Genomic DNA, 21,483 nt, shown 5'->3' on the forward strand with positions numbered 1-21,483 from the left:
CGTAGTTGGCAGGATTTGAACCTGCGCAGGGAGACCCCCAATAGATTTCTAGTCCATCGCCTTAACCACTCGGCCACAACTACTTGCTTGATATGTGGCTCTTACTGCACTCTAGTTCTGTTCTCACTGAGTGATCAATTCCAGTTGTTTCCTCAGACCAGCTTCCACAACACACACACTGCTGTGTCCTTGTGTAAGTGTGTCCATGGCTGAACTGCAAGAATTCCTGCTCCTTTCCCTTCTGGCTGGAGCATGAGGAGAGTGTGTTTGTGGTTAATGTTGTTGCTGTAGATTTTTGTCCATTTCCTGCCTCGATCATTCAGACAGTCCCTTTCCCGTCATATCCCCAGTACATCAGTGATTGTGATGGCAGGGGGCAGGTTTTCTCTGGGGCACTGAGCTTTGCCAGGGGGTTGATGGGTCCTTTCTTTCCTCACCCTGGAGTAAACTCGCTTTTTATTCCATCCTTGATGTTTCAAGGAATAACAACAGATGATCAAAGAAAGAGGTGGACAGGGTAGGTCTCAGGAGGGGCAGAGAGGTGTGGGCAATGGACAGGAGGGGGCAGAGAGGGGGCAGTAGGCAGCCCTGGGGGTCGGGGGTGGAGAGGCGCGAGGAGGCCTTGCGGGAGGAGAGGAGCGAGCGATCAGCAGGCCTCAGCCAAAGAGCAGGGGTGGGAAGTGGCCAAATGGGAGTGAGGGTGGAGCACAGGGGGGACCTCGGAGGGAGGAGAACGAGGGAAGGGGTGGAGGGGGACAGCACCACGGTCTGGGAAGGGCCACCCACAGGATTCAGGGGCCTGGGGCAAAACAATTTCAGGGCCCCTTCCATAAAAAAAAAAGTTGCAATACTATAGAATCCTGTATTCTCCTGGGGGCCCTGCAGGGCCTGGGGCAAATTGACCCACCTGCCCCCCTCTGGGCGGCCCTGCCCTCAGCCTCTCCTCGTAAGTCCCCTGCCCCCTAGACTCTCTCCAATTTGTTTCTGTAGTGTGTGTGTGTGTATGTGGGGAACTGGACGCAATGCTCCAGATGTGGCCTCAGCAGTGCTGACTAGGGGAATAATCACTTCCCTCCATCTGCTGGCAACGCTCCTACTAATCCAGCCCAATATGGCCAGTTACACATATTGAATGCAGACACAGCAATATTTTATACATTGGTTCCTGTCTATTCAGGAGGTTATTTCCCACCTATTCATAAATAATGAAGCTGCTCCAAGCGGAGGGGAGAGAACTGTCCCGTCCGTGCAGTTAACCCATCTCCCCGAGAGGTGGTAGCTATGTCAGTGGGGGGAAGTTATGTTGGTGGGTGTGCAAGCTGTGGTGTCTACATGTGTATATAAAGTTTAATCAAACCCCATTTTTAAACCCTGTGGTCTGGGAATAGAAAAGGAGCTCTCTGAGGCAGAGCTCGTCCTTCAAAATCCTTAAGATCACTGACTTGCCTCTGCAAATGCCTTGGGGGTATAGCTCAGTGGTAGAGTGTTTGACTGCAGATCAAGTGGTCCTTGGTTCAAATCCAAGTGCCCCCTTATCAAGCTTGTTTCTTCAATAAAAATAATTCCATTTCTAGGGGTATGCCTACACTATGGGACTATTCCAAATTTGCATAAACTGGTTTTGTAAAACAGATTGTATAAAATCGAGTGCGTGCGGCCACACTAAACACATTAAATTGGTGGTGTGCGTCCATGGTCTGAGGCTAGTATCGACTTCTGGAGCGTTGCACTGTGGGTAGCTATCCCATAGTTCCTGCAGCCTTCCCTGCCCCTTGGAATTTCCAGGTTGAGATCCGAGTGCCTGATGGGGCAAAAATCATTGTCGCGGGTGGTTCTGGGTAAATGTCATCAGTCACTCCTTCCTCTGGGAAAGCAACGGCAGACAAGCATTTTGCGCCTTTTTTCCCCTGGATTGCCCTGGCAGATGCCATAGCATGGCAATCATGGAGCCTGTTTTGCCTTTTGTGACTGTCACCGTATGTCTACTAGATGCCGCTGACAGAGGCGATTCAGCAGCACTACACAGCAGCATGCTTTTGCTTTTGCATAACAGCAGAGATGGTTACCAGCCATACTGTACCATCTACCAATCCATAAATTGGTAAAAAGATGAGCATGGCTACCAGTCGTTTTGCACCATTTGCTGCTGTCATAAGTGCCCCTGGCTGCTCTTAACCAGGGGCGCAAAAGCCAAAATTGGGAATGACTCCCAGAGTCAATCCCTCCTTTTTGGTATCTAAAAATAGAATCAGTCCTGCCTAGAATATGGGCAAGTGTACTAGAGAACCACTGTATCAGAGAGCACAGCTGCTCTGTGTCAGATCCTGCAGAAATTATGAGCTGTATGCTATTCACAGGGGGTGTGCCTGCAACAACCCCACCTGTTGATTCCGTTCTTACCCCAGCCTTCCTGGGCTACTGTAGCATTGTCCCCCAACTTGTGTGATGAAGTAATGAAGAATGCAGGAATTAGACACACTGACTTGTTAGTGAGAAATGAGTGGAAGGCAGCCTCCAGCTGCTATGATAGTCCAGACAGGACAGTAAGCAGTGTGGAGGAGAGGAGCCCAGCATCCCTCTGCTAGTCCAGAGGCAATTGAATCTTTTTTTTACACATGAAGGGTGGGGGCTGACAGAGCTCAGCCCCCTGTTGCTATGACGATGATGGTTATCAGCCATACTGTACCATCTACCAGGAAAAATTAGGGCCAGGCACCCTTGATAGACCTCACCGATGCTAGTCTGCATGGTTACCAGTCCTTTTGCACTGCCCCATGTGCCAATAGGCTGATGACGAGGACAGATACCAGTCGTATTGCACCATCAGCCACCCATGGCGGGGGGGGAGCAAGGATGTTGGTGTTGAGTGCTGCAGCATCGGGTCTATCTGCAGCATTCAGTAAAGATAGGGTGACATGTTAAAGAGTCAAGAGAGGATTGTTTTCCCTTTCACTTCTGGGGGTGGGTGGGGGGGGTGCGTAAATTGCCGAGCTATGCCCTGACCCACCGCGGACACTGTGTTTGACCCTAGAAGCATTTGGAGCTCAGCCAAGAATGCAAATACTTTTCGGAGACTGCAGGAACTGTGGGATAGCTTGAGTCCTCCAGTCCATGAGCGTCCATTTGATTCTTTGGCTTTCCGTTACGTTTGTCACGCAGCAGTGCGCTGAGCCCCTGCTATGGCGTCTGTCTGGAGATTTTTTTAAAATGATTTTGAATTTCATCTTCTGTAACGGAGCGCTGATAGAACAGATTTGCCTGCCCTTACAGCGATCACATCCGCATGGTCCATGCGGGAGCTCTTTCTTTATTTTGATTTTTAAATGCATCGCCACACGTGCTGATCTGAGCTCCACGCTAGGCAAACAGGAAATATTCAAAAGTTCGCGGGGCTTTTCCTGTCTACCTGGCCACTGCATCCGAATTCAGATTGCTGTCCAGAGTGGTCAGTGGTGCACTGTGGGATACCGCCCGGAGGCCAATACCTTCGATCTGCGGCCACACTAACCCTAATCCGATATGGTAATTCCGATACTAGCGCTACTCCTCTCGTTAGGGAGGAGTACAGAAACCGGTTTAAAGAGCCCTTTATACCGATATAAAGGGCCTCTCAGTGTGGATGGGTGTGGCGTTAAATCGGTTTTACGCTCCTAAAACCGGTTTAAACGCCTAGTGTAGCCCAGGCCTAGTATGCTCAGGAGCTCTACTATATAGGGATTCCTGAAATGAATGGACATACTTACTGTTTTCCTGTGCAAATGCATAAACACCTAGCAAACGTCCCCCAGCAGAAATCACTTTCAATCCTCTGAGTGTCTTGGTTTGTTTTCATCAATGAAACAAAGGCACATGAAGACACATTTGCAGGTCCTTGGCCTCCATGGGCTACAATGTGCAGAAGAACAAGAATCACATCCACGTGGGAGGAATGGACTAGTCTGTATTACATTTGGTAAGTAAGTTGCCATTGGGACTGAAAAGTCTACTGGGGGTGGACAGGAGCCTGTTACAAAACTAAAATAACCAAGAGTTACCAAACTCCCTGTTACACATTCAATCCTCTCTTTGTGCACATGGCATCAATTGGGGCTCTAGTAAATGGCAGCCTTCCTTTAGCACTGATCGTTGTTCCTTGTGACTTTCAGATACATTCGAATGGCAGCTGTTCAGGGGTCATGTACTGCTAGTTCATGAGCAGCAGCAGAGTCTCTGTACGTTTACCAACCATAGAGCTGGGTGTGTCTGCACCCAAGTAACTGCAGAGTCAGTGTAGTCCCAGACAGTTAATTGCACAGTCTCACTTTCTGGTCTCATTGATCATTTGGGTAGAAACAGCAACGGTTTGGTGGGTTTTGGTTTTTTTCCCCTTCATTTTCTCCTAAGGAATGTGTGATCTTGAGCATGTTAGTTTAAGTTCCCTGTGGGTCAGGAAAATTCCATCTCCTTGAAATAGCTGGGAAGTGACCTGTTTGTATCACCTAGACTAAAGGAGCTTTTGTAAAGCAGTTTTGCCTTTAAATATGCTGGGATAAAAATAGTAAACAGTAAATTCCACAGCCAGACACCAGGCCAGGATCAATTGATGGGGCCAGGATCAATTAATTACAGAAGAAACAAACTCTTGGGAAGTAAATGTAATTTGTCCCCAAACCTTTCCTTGTTCTCATATGCTATCAGGGATTCTCTTCTAGAGGGCAGAGTTAAGGTTATCTGGGCATATACCATCACTCTGTATTCCCTGTTTTTCCAGAGTTTGAGTTTTACTGAACTCGATGTTCTGGAAGGTAAGAGATATTCACAGTCAAAGTTAACTCTCTGTTAACAAAGGTTTTGTTATTGACAAATAATGAGACTAATCCTTCACTGCAGTAATTCCACTGACTTCCTCTTTCCTCATTTCTAGTTCCAAAAAAATAAGCAAATTAAAACAATATTGAGAACTAAAATGCTGTGAGAAAATGGAAATTTTAGTAGCTCAGATTTCAGTTTCTTCTGTGTCTTGTGCGTGTGTAAATGGCACAACATGTTAATTTATAAGCACATCTTTCTTAACTTCTTTAAATATTCTGTAGTACATTAACTATATCCAGTGGGTTGTTCAATGCAGTGAGGTTTTCATGCATTGACCAAAACATATTTTTCATGTTATGTAAATGAACACAACTCATTGAACACAAAATTGTGTATTTCATGCTGTGAACTGTGTCGGTAGCTCAGATTAATAGGTTTGTTTTTTCTCTCTCTCTCTCCATGAAAAAAGGAAGAAACCGTGAAAATACCCATGGGAGAGAGGGGGTTTCTGAGCGCTGGGGTAGATATGGAGATATTTATGAAAGGGGGAGAGGCCAAAGTAGGGCCTTAGCTGGAGCAAAGGGGGAGGTTTTTTGTGCAGTTTCATTTCAGCCAGCCTCACATCCTGTAGTCCCTACTTCCCCACCCCCCCAACAAAGCCACCTGTGACTCCTGAGACAGCCCCACTGCAAAAACTGCAGAGCCTCCAGCACTCCCTCTCCTAGCTGGATCCCCTGGCAGCCAGAGCTGTCCGCAGAACTGCTGCAGTTGCTCCCCTGGGTCTCTGGTCAAGGACGGCTACCGGCTTCTCCTGAGAATGCAGCTGAGAAATGATTCACCCTTCTCTAGATTCTCGCCTGTGGGCTCTGAGAAGCAAGATGGGGCCTGTATGATAAAGTCCATGCAACATTCCCCTCACATCCCAGCCCTGGTATGTCACCAGTAGCTGCTGTCCCTGCATAGCAGCAAAGGATGTTTCCCGTCATTCAGGAGATCCAAGCCTGGGACTAAAGTCAGGGAGGTGCGGTTGGCTGCTGGGAGGCAGAATCTTGTGCCTGCCTCTTGGCTTCCCAGGGATGGCTACTTGCAGCCCCGGAGAAGAAGGATGGTTTTGGGTGAAAGGAAACAAGCAAAGCTATGGGAGGAAATTTGGGTGCGGGGTGCGGGCTCTGTGCTGGGGGGGTTGGGGTGCAGGAGGGGTGGCGCTTACCCTGGGCACTGCAGCTCCCAAAGTGACTGGTACACACAACCCTCTGGCAGCAGCTCCTAGGTGGGCCATGCCAGGGGGTCTCTGTGTGCCGCTGCCTGCTGGTGCCGCCCCCAGAGCTCCCATTGGCTGCAGTTCCTGGCCAATGGGTGCTGCGGAGTTGGTACTCGGGGCAGGGGCAGTGAATGGAGACACTCCCCCCGCCCCAGGGGATGCTGGGACATGCCGGCCATTTCTGGGAGTGGCACGGAGGGATGGAGGCAGAGTGGGCAGGGAGCCACCTCAGTGCTGCTGGCACATCTCTGCACACCCATTGGGGGAGGGGAGCAGAGGGCCTCCATGTGCTGCCTGGGGGAGGGGCAGAGCACAGAGCTGCCTCCCCTCCCGGGTCTATTACAGGAGTGGGTGGGTGGGGTCTTTTGGCCTGCAAGGTGCAGCAGGTCGGTCTAGATGATCACACTGGTCCCTTCTGACCTTAAAGGCTCTGAGTCTAAAAGGGAGAGGGAAGTAAAGAAATTAAAAAATAAATAAACCAAATATTGTAATACCAGGATAACTCCAACAGCTCATTGTATAGTCCCGCCCCTTTCTTCTGTGTTGAATGACCTGCAGGACATTGATTCTCTCATTCTATTGATAAACTGATACAACGTGACTGAAATTAAACCAATTCCTAGCAGAGAAGACATCACATGCCTGCATTGGCTGGGAATTGAACCCAGCTCAACTACTTGGAAGGCAGCTATGCTCACCACTATACCACCAATGCATTTGGCAAAAGGACTACTTATGCTTGCCCAATGAGGCTAGAGCAGCATTGAGGAGATTTTCTGCCTGTTAAAATGTACTGGATTCTCATCACTAAAAAAAAAACCTCCATCTTCACCTGGGTTTGAACCATCAGCCTTTCATTTAGCCACCAAAGTTATTAATCACAGGGTATGTCTACACTACAGGATTATTCTGATTTTACAGAAACTGTTTTTTGGAAACAGATTGTATAAAGTCGAGTGCACGCGGACACACTAAGCACATTAATTCAGCGGTGTGCGTCCATGTACCGAGGCTACTGTCGATTTCCAGATCGTTGCACTGTGGGTAGCTATCCCATAGCTATCCCATAGTTCCTGCAGTCTCCCCCACCCATTGGAATTCTGGGTTGAGATCCCAATGCCTTATGGGGCAAAAACAGTGTTGTGGGTGATTCTGGGTAAATGTCAGTCAATCCTCCCTCCGTGAAAGAAACGGCAGACAATCATTTCACGCCCTTTTCCTGGAGCCCGTTCAGCCTTTTTCACTGTCACCGTATCTCTACTGGATGCTGCTGACAGACGCGGTACTGCAGCGCTACACAGCAGCATCCTTGCCTTTTGCAAGTTAGCAGAGATGGTTACCAGCCATACCGTCCACTGCTGCTTTGCAAGTTGACAATGACAGTTGCCAGTTATACTGTACCGTTTGCTGCTGTCATGGGTGCTCCTGGCTTGCCTTGGTGAGGTTGGCTGGGGTGCATGGACAAAAATGGGAATGACTCCCAGGTCATTCCCTTAAGTTTTGTCTAAAGGGAGGGTCAGTCCTGTCTAGACTATCAGACAAGCCTACAAAAGAACCAGAGAAGCAAACGGCCGCTCCAGGTCAGAGCCCCAGACATCCCGCAGAAATGATGAGTTGCATGCCATTCTAGGGGGTGCCCCTGCAACAACCCCACCCATTGCTTCCCTCCTCCCCCACCCCTCCTGGGCTACCGTGGCAGTTATCCGCCCATTTGTGTGATGAAGTAATAAAGAATGCAGGAATTTGAAACAACACTGACTTTATTGCCTCTGCAAGTAGAGCTCAAAGGTGGGAGGGGAAGGCAGCCTCCAGCTGCTATAATATTCCAGGCAGGACTGAATCTCCATTAGACAAAGCTTAAAGAAGAGAATGACCTGGGAGTCATTCCCATTTTTGCCCAGGCACCCCCAGCTGACCTGACCAAGGCCAGCCAGGAGCACTCACGGGATGACAATGACAGATATCAGTCCTACCATAACATCAGTCCTGTAGTACCGGGAAGGGAAGGGAGGGGATGGTGTTGTGTAGCGCTGCAGCACTGCGTCTGCCAGCAGCATCCAGTAGACATACGGTGACACTGAAAAAAGGCGAGAAATGATTTTTTTCCCTTTGCTTTCACGGGGGTGGGTGGGCGGGGGGGGGAACGACATATACCCTGAACCACCCGCAACAATGTTTTTGACCCATCAGGCTTTGGGAACTCAGCCAAGAATTCAAATGGTTTTCGGAGAGTGAGGGGAACTGTGGGATAGCTACAGCTCCTTAAGTTTCAGCACTGTATTGAGTCCCTGTTGTGGCCTCTGTCTATCATGGCCTTGGAGATTTTGTCAAATGTTTAGGCATTTTGTCTTTTGGAACGGAGTTCTGATAGAACAGATTCATCTCGCCATACAGAGATCAGCTTCAGTATCTCCTGTACGGTCCATGCTGGAGCTCTTTTTGGATTCTGGGACTGCATGGTCACCTGTGCTGATCTGCGCTCCACGCTGGGCAAACAGGAAATGAAAATCAAAAGTTCATGGGGCTTTTCCTGTCAACCTGGCCAGTGCATCCGAGTTCAGATTGCTGTCCAGAGCGGTCACAATGGTGCACTGTGGGATAGCGCCTGGATGCCAATACCGTCGAATTGTGGCCACACTAACCCTAATCCGACATGGCAATACCGATTTCAGTGCTACTCCCCTTGTCGGGGAGGAGTACAGATACCAGTATTAAGAGCCCTTTAGATCGATATAAAGGGCTTCGTTGTGTGGATGGGTGCAGGGTTAATGTGATTTAACGCTGCTAAATTCGATATAAACTTGTAGTGTTGAATGAGGCTAATCATCTAGTGGAACAAGCTCCACAAGGGACGTGGTTAAATCCCCATCACTGCCGTGTGTAAATCAGGACCGCAGCTCTTGCTGCAAGACACCTGGTGTGTGGGTGTCCCTGTTCCCCCTTCAGAACCTCTGGTACATGGTGCTTCCCTCCTCCCAGTTCAAGATCCCCATCATGTGGGTGCTCCCATCCAGGATCTCTGGTGGGTGTCTCTGTCCCCCACACCATGAACTAGCTCCCGTGTGTGGTTTCCCCTGCCTGCCCCCATCCGGGATCTGTGGGTGTCTCTGTTCCCCTTTTCAAGATCTGTGTTGCTTGGGTGTGTCCCTCCCCCCAAGTCAGAATCCCCATCGTGTGGGTGCTCCCATCCCCCCTCCAGGCTCTGCGGGGGGTGTCTGTATAAAAAGAGACTGTGTCTCACTGTCTTGCCCAGGCAACACTGCAGGGGCTATTCATAGGTTCAATCCCACTACTGATCAGCATGGGAGTTTTGACCTGCTCCATTTCTGACCTGGGCCAGTTCACCTCCTTAGGCAACCTGGGGACCCCAAGCTTCCTGGGATCACCATATTGATGCTGAACTTAGTGCGGACACCTGATCAACACAGCCCCTACAGCCCAGAACTCCTGAGCTCAAGCAATCCGCTGGCCTCAGCCTCCCCAGGAGCTGGGATCACAGGTACCAGCCACAGGGCCCGGCTTGTTTTGCGATCTGGCAGCTGGAGCTTTAAACTCTGCTTGTGAGCTCTGTGCCTTGGCCAGACAGGGACAGCCTGGAACTGGGAAATGCTCCTGCTTCCCCTGCCCCATCTCATCTCGAGCTGCAGGCGCCGCTGTCCTCTGAGGTAAGATCCTGGATGTTTCGGTGCCCCCCATCCCCCGCCCAGGTGTCCGGGTACCTCTGCCCCCCATACAGAATCCTGGGTGTGTGGGTGTCCGTCCCTCTGCAGAGGATCCCGGAGTGTGGATGCCCTTGTCCCCCCCTACAACATCCTGGGTGTGTGGGTGCCACTCTCCCCCCCGTAGATCTCTGGTGGGTGGGTCCCCAGGGTGTGAGTGCTCCCATCCCCCAATACAGGCTGGGGGACGGGGTATAACTGGCTCTCCCTGTCGTGCCCAGGCGGTGCTACAGCAGCTGTTCACAGGGGCAGCAACCCCACTGTCACCCTGCAGCTTTAACCTGCTCCAGGGGTGACCTGCTTCACCCTCCTGTGGGAGCCTGGGGACCCCGAACTTCCCAGAGTCACCTGATTGATGCCGAGCTTAGCACAGACACCGGCTCAGCATGGCAGGGTGCAGCCCTGACCATAGGCGGCAGGTTTGTATAATTTTTGGTGGGGCCCAAAATGGTGGTGCCCCCCGCACTCCCGCCCTGTAAGCCGATATAAAATGAAGCTACAACACGTCAGTACCACAAGATTACAAGGTTGGAGAAGGGGTAGGGGGTTCCAGCGGCCAGTCAAGGGACAAGGAGCAGGGAGGGTTGGATGGGGCAGAGGTTTGCAGGGGCAGTCAGGGGACAGGCAGCAATTGGATAGGCATGGGAGTCCAGGGGTTTATCAGGGGACATGTAGGGGTGGGGTCCTGGGGAAAGTTGGGTGGGGTCTCAGGAGGGGCTGTTGGGGACAAGGAGCCGGGTGCCTTTGATTGGGGCGGGGGTCCAATGGGGCAGTTCGGGGCAGTTGTCTCAGGAGTGGGTACCGGGGGACAAGGACCAGTGGTGCTGAGATAGGGGGTGGGGGTCCGGGGGGGCGGGGGGGGCAGGGGTCGGGGGAGGGGGCACTCAGCGGCCCGGGGCTGGGCTTCAAGGGGCTCTGAGCTGCTGGCAGCCGCGGGGAGCCCTGAGCCCTTTAAATCCCAGCCGCCGCGGCTGGGATTGAAAGGGCTCTGGGCTCTCTGCCCCTGCGGGCAGCCCAGAGCCCTCCGATTCCCAGCCCCGGCTGAGATTTAAAGGGCTCTGTGCTCCCCGCGCTTGTAGGCAGCCCAGAGCCTCTGATTCCCAGCCGCGGCTGAGATTTAAAGGGCGCTGGGCTCCCCGCGGTTGCAGGCAGCCCAGAGCCTCTGATTCCCAGCCGCGGCTGGGATTTAAAAGGCTCTGGGCTCCCCGCGGTTGCAGGCAGCCCAGAGCCCTCTGATTCCCAGCCGCGGCTGGGATTTAAAAGGCTCTGGGCTCCCTGCAGCAGCGGGCAGCCCAGAGCCCTCTGATTCCCAGCCGCGGCTGGGATTTAAAGGGGCAAAACCTAGCTCCAAATATTGGTGGAGCAGAGCCCCTGATTTTGAATATTCCTGGGGCTTTAGCTCCACGAGCCCATATAAGTTGGCGCCCATGGCCCTGACCCCTGACAACCAGCTTCCCTCCGCCTCCTGCTGCACAGCGAGGATCCCACGTGAGAGCCTTTGTGTCCCGCGTGTCCAGCCAGGTCCGTTCCAGCTCCAGCTTTCAACTCTGCTTGTGAGCTCCCCTCTCCGGCCACACGGGGGCAGCACTAACGGCCTCATCTAAATTTGACCCTTCAGACTGCAGATTATAACCCAGCGGGCAGATTATAGCCCAGGAAGCCAAATCCTTCCCCAAACTGACAGCTGAAGCAGAAGATCCCCTTGGAAAGATCAGGATTTTTGCCTTTAAAAACAAGGAAAATGTGCATTGGTCTCTTCTGTCTACAGCGAGAGATTGAAGAAACTCAATTGATTTCATTGACTGGAGGTTAAGAGGGGATTTAGAAACTGATTTTTAAATACACAGTTTAAAAAATTCCCAGAGGGGGGAATATCTGATTTGAAAGGGTTCTTTAATTCACCAGACAAAGGTTGAACACGACCCCCTTGGTTTGCAGTCAATGTCACAAAACGCCAACTGGAAATTACCATTTTTTAACCGTGAGGCTAATTATCTAGTGGAACAAGTTCTGTGCAGGAATTGGTTAAATCCCCATCACTGCCCTGTGTAAATCAAGACCGCAGCTCTTGCTGCAAGACACCTGGTGTGTGGGTGTCCCTGTTCCCCCTTCAGAACCTCTGGTACATGGTGCTTCCCTCCTCCCAGTTCAAGATCCCCATCATGTGGGTGCTCCCATCCAGGATCTCTGGTGGGTGTCTCTGTCCCCCACCCCATGAACTAGCTCCCATGTGTGGTTTCCCCTGCCTGCCCCCATCCAGGATCTGTGGGTGTCTCTGTTCCCCTTTTCAAGATCCGTGTCGCTTGGGTGCGTCCCTCCTCCCAAGTCAGAATCCCCAGCGTGTGGGTGCTCCCATCCCCCCCTGCAGGCTCTGTGGGGGGTGTCTGTATAAAAAGAGACCATGTCTCACTGTCTTGCCCGGGCTACGCTGCAGGGACTATTCACAGGTGTGATCCCACTACTGACCAGCAGGGGAGTTTTGACCTGCTCCATTGCCAACCAGGGCCGGTTCACCCCTCCTTAGGCAACCTGGAGACCCCAAGTTTCCCCAGGATCACCATATTGATGCCAAGCTTAGTGCGGACACCTGATCGGCACAGCCCCCTACAGCCCAGAACTCCTGAGCTCAAGCGATCCGCCAGCCTCAGCCTCCCCAGGCGCTGGGATCACAGGCACCAGCCACAGGGCCCGGCTTGTTTTGCTGTCTGGCAGCTGGAGCTTTAAACTCTGCTTGTGAGCTCTGTGCCTTGGCCAGACGGGGACAGCCTGGAACTGGGAAATGCTCCTGCTTCCCGCGCCTCCATCTCATGTCGAGCTGCAGGCGCCGCTGTCCTGCCAGGTAAGATCCCGGATGTTTCGGTGCCCCCTTCCCCCGCCCAGGTGTCCGGGTACCTCTGCCCCCCATACAGAATCCTGGGTGTGTGGGTGTCCGTCCCTCTGCAGAGGATCCCGGAGTGTGGATGCCCTTGTCCCCCGCTACAAGATCCTGGGTGTGTGGGTGCCACTCTCCCCCCCTAGAAGATCTCTGGTGGGTGGGTGGGTGCCCCTGTTCGCCCTTACAGCATCCCTGGTGCACGGGGCCTCCTCCGTCCCAACTCAGGGCCCCAGGGTGTGGCGCTCCCATCCCCGATACAGGCTGGGGCGGGGAGGGGTATAACTGGGTCTCCTGCCCTGCCCATGCGGTGCTACAGCAGCTGTTCACAGGGCAGCAACCCCACTGTCAACCTGCAGCTTTAACCTGCTCCAGGGTGACCCATGCGGGTCGGGAGTGAGGGGCACCAGCAGAGCTGAGAGTCTGGAGGTCAGGACTGGGATAGCAGGGGCAGCGGGGCGGGAGTGAGGGGCACCACAATAGCGGGGGGGAGACCTGGGGGCTGCGGGTCGGGAGTGAGGGGCACCGTCAGAGCTGGTTGACGCCTGGGGGCTGCGGGTCGGGAGTGAGGGGCACCAGCAGCGCAGTAACTGGGGAGCTCAGCGAGGAATCGAGGGGGCTGCGGGTCGGGAGTGAGGGGCACCAGCAGCGCAGTAACTGGGGAGCTCAGCGAGGAATCCAGGGAGCTGCGGGTCGGGAGTGAGGGGCACCGGTAGAGCTGTGGGTGTGGAGATCAGGATTGGGATAGGAGGGCTTCGGGTCGGGAGTGAGGGGCAGCAGCAGAACTGTGAGTCTGGAGGTCAGGACTGGGATAGCAGGGGCTGCGGGTCAGGAGTGAGGGGCACCACTAGAGCTGGGGGGAGCCCAGGGGGCTGCGGGTCGGGCGTGAGGGGCACCGGTAGAGCTGAAGGAAGCCCAGGGGTCTGTGGGTCAGGAGTGAGGGGCACCAGCAGAGCTGTGAGTCTGGAGGTCAGGACTGGGATAGTAGGGGCTGCGGGTCGGGAGTGAGGGGCACCGGCAGCACATTGACTGGGCAGCTCTGCGGGAAGCCCAGTCGCTGCAAGTCAGGAGTGAGGGGCACCAGCAGAGCTGTGGATCTGGAGCTCCGGAGTGGGAGAGGAGGGGCTGCGGGTCGGGAGTGAGGCAGCAGCAGATCTGTGTTTCTGGAGGTCAGGAGTGGGATAGGAGGGGCTGCGTGTTGGGAGTGAGGGGCACCGGCAGAGCAGGAGGGAGACCAGGGGGCTGCGGGTCGGGAGTGAGGGGCACCGTCAGAGCTGGTGGACGCCTAAGGGGCTCCGGGTCGGGAGTAGGGGGCAGCAGCAGAACTGTGAGTCTGGAATCAGGACTGGGATAGCAGGGGCTGCGGGTCGGGAATGAGGGGCACCGGCAGAGCTGGAGGGAGACTAGGGGGCTGCGGGTCGGGAGTGGGGGGCACCGGCAGCGCAGTAACTGGGGAGCTCAGCAAGGAATCCAGGGGGCTGCGGGTCGGGAGTGAGGGGCACCAGCAGAGCTGTGGGTGTAGAGATCAGGATAGGGATAGGAGGGGCTGCGGGTCGGGAGTGAGGGGCACCGGTAGCACAGTGACTGGGGAGCTCCGCGGGAAGCCCAGTCGCTGCAGGTCGGGAGTGAGGGGCACCAGCAGAGCTGTGTCTCTGGAGATCAGGATTGGGATAGCAGGGGCTGCGGGTCGGGAGTGAGGGGCACCGTCAGTGCTGGGGGGAACCAAGGGGCTGTGGGTCAGGAGTGAGGGGCACCAGCAGAGCTGTGGGGCTGGAGGTCAGCACTGGGATACTATCCAGCCTAATGGTAAGCGATGCCCAGCTGAGCCCATGGCCAGTACGTCCTGCTCCACCCACGGCCGGGCTGGGAGCCAGGACTCCTGATTCTTCTCCCCAGCTGTGGCAGGGCAGTGCAGGCTAGTGGTTAGAGTGGGGGGTTGTGAGCCAGGGTATCCGGGTCCCACCGCTGGCTCTGGGAAGGGAGTGGGGGCCAGTCTTGTGCACCCCCCAGCTTGAAGTGGTTTCCATCCTGTGCAGGGTTTACAGGTTTGTTCACTGGCTCTCAGCACCTCCCACTATACAAATTGTCCCAGTGCCGCTGGGTCTAGTGGTTAGAGCCGGGGAGGCCGGGAGCCAGGCAGGGGCGGTGGGTGTAAGGGCCCAGGGGAGGCACCTGGCCCGTGCTCCATCCAGAGGCCCTGCTCCCACTCGTCCTCTCCCCCCAAGGCCCCATCCTCACTTCGCCCTTTCCCAAGCTCCATCCGGCCACATGGGGCCGTGGGGGAAGAGGCCGGGGGTGCAAACGGCAGAGAGGCAGGTGGGGGGGGCCTTGGGGTGGGGGCGAAGAGGCACAAGTGGCAGGGCCTCGGGGTAAGAGACGTGAGAGGTCGGCGGGGTCAGGAGTGGAACAAAGGGGTCCTGAGGGGGCATGTGGGCGGGGCTGAAGAGGCGTGTGGGCGGGGCTGAAGGGAGTGTGGGCGGTGTGGAAGGGGCGTGTGGGCGGGGCTTTGGCAGGAGGAGGCTGAGTGGCAGCAGGCCTTGGGGCAGGGCCACAGTCCGGGCCCGCCCAGCCTCCCCAAGTGGAGGAGTCCCAAGCTGCCCATGGAGCCAGGACTCCTGGGTTCTATTCCTGGCTCTCCCACAGACTCCCAATCTGAGCTGGTGCAGCCCATCTCGCCCTCCCTGGTGCCTCAGTTTCCCCCGTGTGAGACGGGTCCCAGTGTGAACGGCTGCAGCGCCGTGGAGAATCTCGTCCCTTCTCCTGGCGGCTCCTTGGTAGCCCTGGGGAAGCAGCCAACTGCTGCAGCCCCTGGCTCCCGTCTGGGCAGCCCGGGGTGGGGGTGGGATCTGGGCAATGGGAAGAAGGAATCCCCCTTCCCCACCCCACCCGGGGACATGGGGTGGCTGGTGCGGCGGGGGCCGGCATCCCTGCAGCCCGCGCTGGGGAGACGGGGCTGGTTCCCGGCTGGGCTGCTGTTGGGGGGGGGGGGGGGGGCACTGCTGGACTGGGGGCTCCCCCCTGCGGGGTGGAGATGGAGCACGGCCTGCTGGGAGCGGACGTCTCCTCTGGATGGGGGAGGGTGACACTGGCCAAATTGTGGGAGCCCCTGTCCCCAGACAAGGGAGGGCCTCTCAGCCTTGCCGGCTCGTCTCTCTTTCACCAGGATCGGCCCAGCACCTGGCCTGGCCCAGACCCCCTTCCTCAGCGCCAGCAGCTGCCCATTGTGGGAGTGGAGCGGCCGGGGTGGGGCCTCAAGCCCCGGGGAGCAGGGCCGGGGCCCGGGGGGGCTGGGGCGGCGATGGGGGGAGGTGGGTTGGAGAGATGTCGGGGGGTGAAGCTGGGACTCGGGAATGGGGCAGGCTGCAGGGAGGAGGTGTGGGGCCACCGGAGGAGCTGGGGGCTGGGAAGCTGCGGGGACACAGCCGGGGGTAGTGGTGACACCGCAGGGGGCTGCTCAAGAGGCAGTGGGCTGGGGGCAGGGCGGGAGCTCGGACAGGGGTGGGGGGGTCAGGCTATTGCGGGTCTCCCTGTGAATGGCACCAGACTGCAGGGAACCCCACGGCCGGCAGCCCCCCTGCTGGGGGGTCTGGTCAGTGCAGCCCCCCCCGATGCACCCTGCTGGGGGGTCTAGTCTCTGCAGCCCCCCCCGATGCACCCTGCTGGGGGCTCTGGTCACTGCAGCCCCCCCCCGATGCCCACTGCTGGGGGCTCTGGTCACTGCAGCCCCCCCCCGATGCACACTGCTGGGGGGTCTAGTCACTGCAGCCCCCCCCCGATGCCCCCTGCTGGGGCTCTGGTCACTGCAGCCCCCGATGCACCCTGCTGGGGCTCTGGTCACTGCAGCTCCCGATGCACCCTGCTGGGGTCTAGTCACTGCACCCCGATGCACACTGCTGGGGCTCTGGTCACTGCAGCCCCGATGCACCCTGCTGGGGCTCTGGTGACTGCAGCTCCCCGCTGCACCCTGCTGGGGGCTCTGGTCACTGCAGACCCCCCCCCGCTGCACCCTGCTGGGGGGTCTAGTCACTGCAGCCCCCCCCCGCTGCACCCTGCTGGGGCTCTGGTCACTGCAGCCCCCGATGCACCCTGCTGGGGCTCTGGTCACTGCAGCCCCCGATGCACCCTGCTGGGGCTCTGGTCACTGCAGCCCCCAACCTCACACTGGAACTGGGCGGGGAAGGTTTCTTCTCGCGCTCCCATTGGTCACGGCTCTGCCTCCTCTTCCTATTGGCTGTCTCGGAGAGGCGGAGTTTCGAGAGGGTGTCACGTGGCCTTGAAGCGTTCGCGAGGCGGCTCCTGAGCAGCCCAACCCCCCACGAGCTCCCCCTCCCCCAGTGCCGCCCATCCCCCTCTCTGCCCCGCCCCCAACCCCCCCGAGCTCCCCCTCCCCCACTGCCGCCCATCCCCCTCTCTGCCCCGCCCCCAACACCCCCCCGATCTCCCCCTCCCCCAGTGCCGCCCCTCCCCTCTCTCTCCCCTCCCCACTGCCGCCCCTCCCCTCTCTGCCCCGCCCCCAACCCCAGGCTCCCCTCCCCAGTGCCGCCCATCCCCTCTGTGCCCCGCCCCAACCCCCAGTGCCCCTCCCCAGTGCCGCCCATCCCCTCTCTGCCCCGCCCCAACCCCCAGGCTCCCCTCCCCAGTGCCGCCCATCCCCTCTCTGCCCCCCCGCCCCAACCCCAGGCTCCCCTCCCGCAGTGCCGCCCCTGCCCCCGCCCCCAACCCCCGAGCGCCCCTCCCCAGTGCCGCCCATCCCCCTCTGCCCCGCCCCAACCCCCTGAGCTCCCCTCCCCAGTGCCGCCCATCCCCTCTCTGCCCCGCCCCCACCCCCCCAGCTCCCCTCCCCAATGCCGCCCATCCCCTCTCTGACCCCGCCCCAACCCCGCCCGAGCTCCCCTCCCCTGGTGCCGCCCATCCCCTCTCTGCCCCGTCCCCACCCCAGCTCCCCTCCCGGTGCCGCCCATCCCCTCTCTGCCCCGCCCCAACCCTCCCCGAGCTCCCCCTCCCAGTGCCGCCCATCCCCTCTCTGACCCCGCCCCCAGCCCCCGGGCTCCCCTCCCAGTGCCGCCCATCCCCTCTCTGCCCCGCCCCCAACCCCCCAGGCTCCCCTCCCCAGTGCTGCCTCCCCTCTCTGCCCCGCCCCCAACCCCCGAGCTCCCCTCCCCAGTGCCGCCCATCCCCTCTCTGCCCCCGCCCCAACCCCTGAGCTCCCCCTCCCCAGTGCCGCCCCTCCCCTCTCTGACCCAGCCCCAAAACCCCAGGCTCCCCTCCCCAGCGCCGCCCATCCCCTCTCTGCCCCCGCCCCAACCCCCAGCTCCCCTCCCCCTTGTTGCACTTCTCCTTGTTGAACCTCCTCAGATTTCTTTTGGCCCAATCCTCCAATTTGTCTAGGTCACTCTGGGCCCAAACCCTGTCCTCCAGCGCTTGGATTCTTTACGTGCTTTCACAGAGTGAAGAGCACATGTTCCATGATTTCATATGGCAGAGTTTTATGCTATAGGGAGCTTTCCTTGTGTGAATTTGACAGGTGAATCAACATAGAGACATATTGTGACCCTTCTCAGGGAGCTGAGGGCTGCGAGTTTCCTTGTTGCCACCTGCCACTAGGAAGAGGGAGTTTTGCATTTGGCAGCTGGATGTTAGTGACCAAACTCACCCAGCCCTTCAGGAACTCAAGAACCCTCCTCTGAGCTACAGCAGCCACCCTAACCCCTGAGTTCCTTCAATGTGTCTCCCTCTGGGGTCCAGCCCAGATCACCAGATACTCAGAGAAATCCCAGATTCTCTCTGCCCAAAGCAATGGTATATCCCAGGTTACTAGTTTTACTGTGGACCACTGCTACTGTATCTCACACAGCACTTGAGTATAGTTATCAAACAAGCAGAAATTTATTTAACAACCGATAGAGATTTAAACAAACAAATGTGAGTGATGGAAACCAACTGTTACCAACTAAACAAAATCAGAAAATGTAACCTACACTTCTTAATAGTTACCTTTCCTATCTAAGTAGATTCTCACCTCACACGTCAGTCAATTTCACTGATTGCTAGTCCCTAGGCGCCATGGCCCTGCCTTTCATGAAGCATCACTGGTCATTAGGAATCTCCTTGGTGAATGGACCCAGAGTGTTTTTCTCCACCCTGTTATGAACTGAATCAGTCTTTTGTCTTTATATTCACAGAAAGGACGATCTACTCATTCTCATATTGTCCTTGTCACTTCCACAGGGTTTCGATGTCTATAATTTGTCTTTGATGGTTTTCTATTGGCTTTTCTGGGTTGGTGCAAAGGCTGACAATGGAGCAATACATCACATAACTGGCTAGCAAGGGAGAGGTGCCAATTCCCTCCCACTGGAATGGGCCGTCCCCAACAAGACCTATGATTGGGGTGACTCACTTTCACAACAATACCATATGGGCATAATTTTCCATGTACTTACATTACCCCTTAACTATGACTTGGACACACCTCTCGCAGTGAGTAGGAGTATCAATAATTTACAAGCTTTCAGTAGAGATCTCACTGCTATGCTTCCTGGATAACTATCATAAAAGCAGTGTATTAGCTGTGGGGAGTTTTTCAGGTCTGACACAGGAGTTGCTTGTGAAGAACAGTGACCCCCTTTGCCAATTGACACCAATGAGCTTTTGTCACAGATGCACTGAGCTATACAGTCACCCCCTGATAGAACAGAAAGGCCAGCACAAAAAACAGAGAGGAACAATAAGATACTAAAATGACAATGGCTGGAACTCTCCATTTCTCTCACTCTTTGCATTCATGGGCACTAAGAGCTGTAGCTACAGTTGAGGAACCAGGTGAGTGGACAGCTGGCTCAGCCCTCCATACCAGTAACTTTCTCACATATAGGGAGATGGGTCAAAATTGGAATTGATGTTAAGACTGTCTCTACACTTCAAACACTGGAAATATTCTTCTGACAACCTAACACTGTCTACACTGGGGCTCAGGTCACATTAACGACTTCTCTCAGTGGAGAGGACTTTTCACACCCCTGAGAGATGTGGTTATGCCAACACAGCTTTTCTACATCGACCAGCCTTTAGATGGCTTATTGACCTGAAAGACAATGGATTTCAGTCTTTTTCTTTATATTGATGGTTGATGAGTGCAGCTGTTCTACCTGCTGGACACATCCTGTGACAGATGTCAGGCCTTTCCTTTGCAAATTAGAGAAGTGGGGAAGACAGTGACCCTTACAGTCTAAGCTGGTAAAAATTTATACAACTTGTCACCTCGAGTAGCTTTCCTTTGAATAGAAATTGACTTAGAAACTAAACAAAATAAATTCTATTTGAAAACACAAAATACTAAAATCTATACTGGGCCAATATTCTCTTATGCACACTTTCTCACACACATTCTCCCATCCCAACCTTTGGAGTGAGGTTTTCTACCAGAACTCTTTATACTACAGGGGGTAAATTAAATCAAATTAACTATTCAAGATTAGCCACCATTTCCTGTACGACTAACAAAACAAAACAAAAACAACTTTCAGTTTTCCAAAATACTTCAGATTATCACACATTTAGTCTCTTCTTCTTTAACCAATAACTTCACCAATAATCTCATTTTAATAGATGATAAAAACATATTCAAAGATCACAAATTCTTATTATATATGTTAGTTTTCTTCTAATGCCCATTGCCAAAAACTGAACCTTGGCTCAAGATGTGGTTTGTCCCAACCACTTCTGTGAGTTCATATATCTCAGGATCTTCTACAGTATGTGTTGGTGGAAGGGGTCTCCTATGTGGGAATCTTTGCATCATGAGGAAAAATACCTCTCGTGTCACACACTTAATCTTTCAAAGTGAGAGAAGATAGAGAAGTGATGTAAATGCATAAAACACAAGAGAGAACTGTCTGGTCTACACTAAAGACATTTATCGGTTAACTATATTACTCCGATGTGTGAAAAATCCACACCACTGAGCAATGTAGTTACACAGCCCTAACCCCCTGTGTAGATAGCGATACATCAGCAGCAGAACTTCTCCTGCCAAAAGAGCCACTGCCGCTTGCGAGGGTTGGACTAATCGAGTCCGATGAGAGAAATCTCTCCCATTGGCTGAAAGCGTCTGTAATAGCAGCGCTACAGCAGCGCAGCTACATTGGTGCAGCTGCACCAACATCAGCTTTATTGTGTAGCCAGAGCATCAGACACAAAACCATAGAATCAGAACTCAACATGCGAGTATCCAGAAGTCTGAAATTGGAGCCTGATACATTCATTGCCTCATTGGTTACCATCATTTCTACAGCCTTGAAGTCCTTGTTACCCAATCAGGCAGCCAGTTTGGGATCCACGGGGAAGGAATGTCCTTTGAAGCGCTCTCTCTTTGGATCCAAATGGTAAAGGATGATTGTTCTCAATGTAACCTGGCATCCTTTGGAACTGTAATCAGTGACACTGAACTAGGAAATGGAGTTGTACAAACAATTTTCCTTGGGTCATTGGTCACCATAGCTTCCTTTACTGGGGTGGAAACCAAGAACTGGATGTGGACTTTTTCAGCCCCAGCTCTTTCCAAATCCTTGGTCTTGGTTAGGGTAAATTTACACTTCTCTGAAGTAGAATCCTTTACAAAACCACTCCAAATCTCAGCAGTGTTAGTGAGGCTTACCAAAACATGGAGGCTTACCAAAACATGCCCAGCTTTTCTTTAATTTGGTGGCACAGTTCCAGGCAAGGGACTGGATACAGGGCTGGATCACAATCTTCATTAGTGACCAGAGTTGGAGTTTCTATTCAAAAATAGCTATTTTTCTGCAGCTATTAGATTTCCAAAACGGATTTGATTCGATATA

The 21,483-nt window shown here is 54.7% G+C and overlaps 3 non-coding genes across 3 annotated transcripts; 1 reads left to right on the forward strand and 2 right to left on the reverse strand.

The window, feature by feature from the left end:
* Nucleotides 1-83, reverse strand: TRNAS-AGA. The gene has a single exon. It is a non-coding gene; the product is annotated as a tRNA-Ser (tRNA).
* A 1,378-nt stretch (nucleotides 84-1,461) lies between these two features.
* On the forward strand, nucleotides 1,462-1,533 carry TRNAC-GCA. The gene has a single exon. It is a non-coding gene; the product is annotated as a tRNA-Cys (tRNA).
* Nucleotides 1,534-6,695: 5,162 nt separating this feature from the next.
* On the reverse strand, nucleotides 6,696-6,767 carry TRNAG-UCC. The gene has a single exon. It is a non-coding gene; the product is annotated as a tRNA-Gly (tRNA).
* Between the last annotated feature and the right edge of the window lie 14,716 nt (nucleotides 6,768-21,483).

The sequence above is a fragment of the Mauremys reevesii genome, linkage group 12 (genome assembly GCF_016161935.1).
Source record: "Mauremys reevesii isolate NIE-2019 linkage group 12, ASM1616193v1, whole genome shotgun sequence".
Taxonomy (NCBI): Eukaryota; Metazoa; Chordata; order Testudines; family Geoemydidae; genus Mauremys; species Mauremys reevesii.